The sequence below is a fragment of the Crocodylus porosus genome, unplaced genomic scaffold, assembly GCF_001723895.1.
Source record: "Crocodylus porosus isolate Cpor-Errol unplaced genomic scaffold, CroPor_comp1, whole genome shotgun sequence".
Classification (NCBI taxonomy): domain Eukaryota; kingdom Metazoa; phylum Chordata; order Crocodylia; family Crocodylidae; genus Crocodylus; species Crocodylus porosus.
This window is the reverse complement of record NW_017728911.1, coordinates 6,245,920-6,248,432: the sequence shown is the minus strand read 5'-3', so window position 1 is coordinate 6,248,432 and position 2,513 is coordinate 6,245,920.

Below are 2,513 nucleotides of genomic sequence, written 5' to 3'. Positions count from 1 at the left end.
GAAGTGGTGCTGGCTCCTACCCTGGGGGTCTTTAAGAAGAGGCTTGATGCCTACCTGGCTGGAGTCATTTGAGCCCGGTTTTTCTCCTGCCCAGGCAGGGGTTAGATCTTCAAGTCCAACAAGGTCCCTTCTGACCTGACTTCTATGATCTGTGATTCAAGGCAGAGAATAAGCAGCAATTTGGGGCCCAGGCTGTCTTTGTTTTGCTTGTCTGTACTGTACATGGAGCTAATACTGAGCAGTAATAATAATAAAGTGCTCTGTGCAGGCTGATGGTGCCAGGAGGATATTTCTCTGGCTCGGTCTCAATTTTATAGCTATGGAATTGTGGGTTGCAATAGGCCATGGCACTGTATGCCAGCTGTCTGAATTAGCTATTATGTAGTTAATCAAACAACCATAATCACCTTGAAACAAAAACTAAAGTATAGAGAATTTAGATATTTGCTTCCTTTAACAGCAAACCCATTACAAACAGAATTGCAGTGAATACATACATACATACTGGCAGACATTTTGCAAGTGATTGTAATAAAAAAGAATATTTCCTTCAAGACCTTGTGTGATCTATAAATATGTAATACAAAGGTGCTCCATTAAGACTACATCTATCTCTGGGTTTCATACCAAACACCGGAACATTACTTCCAGTTACTACGTTCTGCAGTAGGTGAGCTGTTATCTGTATTTTCTGATTATGTCTCTCAGCTGACAGCCCCTTTTGTAGGCTGCCTGCTACCGAAACCTCATAACATCATTTTACACTGTCACTTGGTTGTGAAAACTTGCTCATCTCTACCAGTCTTTCCCCAATTAAGTGAAATAAATTATATGCAGAAGGCTTTACTTATGATGGCATTTGTAAGGTACTCATCGTTAAGGTATCTGGGTTCAGCATGCTAAACTGGCATTACATAGTAGGTGAAAAGGGATGTTTTCATGTTTAATCTTCTCTCCTTTGGTTTGCAGGGCTTGGCTTATAATTACTTAAAAAACCATTTATAACCACACAATTAAACTTGTCAGCATATCAGAAATAGAACTGAGAAAGTGGTCAAAAATAACCTAATTATCTAAACACACTTTTTTCCCCAAGATGTTACCCAGCTGGACAGTGAGAGGTGGTTTGAAGATTAAATCTGGGTGTTGTCTAGGTCTGTAGACTGTTAAAGACTGAACTGGAATCATTTAATACTTTTTGCTGCAAAACTACCACACTCAAATTATCATACTGTTGAAGAAGGCAAAGAAACCTTTTTTACTGAAAGTCATATGCTTAATGTCCTTAAACATCAGAGGTTTGACTTTTTTTTTTTTTGACAAAAAAACCCTAATTTTAAAAGCATCTGGTTTGTCTGTTCAAGACTTACACAACTGGTTTAACTGAGGTATCACTTTGGTAAGATGTCTCACACAAAAGGCACCAAAAACAAGGGTGTGGACACACATGGCCTTAGCGGGTACAGACAAAAGTGCAGCTCCCAGATGTAAGTCAGAGGTTGTTCTGCGAAGCATTCTGAGTTACAACATTACTCCAGACCAGCAGTTCCCAAACTGTGGGTCGCAACACCAGCAAATGGGATCGTGGGAGTGAGGGGCCATACTGAGAAAATGGGGCCATAAGTGGAGTCATGCTGAGGAAAAGTTTGGGAAGCATTGTCCCAGCCCCCAAACCAAACAGTAGTTCACTCTTGGTTGTGGTGGGGAGGATCTAGCTGGGGCTAGGAGCCTGCAGCCAGGTTCCCATAGCAACAGCCAGGCTCTCTGCCAGTGCTCACTGTTTTCAGACTGGGAGGGGGGAAAGGCAGTGGAGGGACCTCATTCTTGGGGGTCCTACCTGGTGCTGAAAGGTGGGGTGGGTGAATTGGAGCCCCTCCACTTTGGGACTGGGGGGGGGAGGGGGCTTCAACACACCTGCCCCACTGTCCAGGGAAGGGGGCGAAGGGGCTGAAACCCCCCAGACTGAACTCCCTCCCATTCTGAAAACAGGAACAGGCTGGGAGCTCCCCAGACACAAGTTACAGAAGATGGTATATTTGAAATGTCTTTATCTGATACTTCATGCAATAAGGGGTCAGATTTTCACCCAATCGCCATTTTTCGAACTGTCTGCAGCCATCTATCTGCAGCTGTCTTCAGAGTGGACAAAGGCCTTCTGAAGCACTTAATTGTGAAGTGCTTCAGGTTACATGCACATGCTTTGCAAAATATATGAGAGCTCCGTTTGTCTTCCAACATCCCACAGTGCTGTCCATAGGTGGGAGACCAGGGTAGATTACCAATGAGTGCCCCTCATGTACACCCCACCTCCACGTTCTCAGAGCATCTCCCATGCACGAACCATGAGATCTGGGGGAACGTTTGTTCACCAGAGCGCCCCAAGGGATGACTAGGTCGAACGGTCACAAACTTCTGCAAGACCATTTCAGGCTGGACATAAGGATCAATTTCTGGCTGGGAAATTGGCTTCGTAGTCGGACCCAGAGGGTTGTGATTGATGGCAGTCACTCATC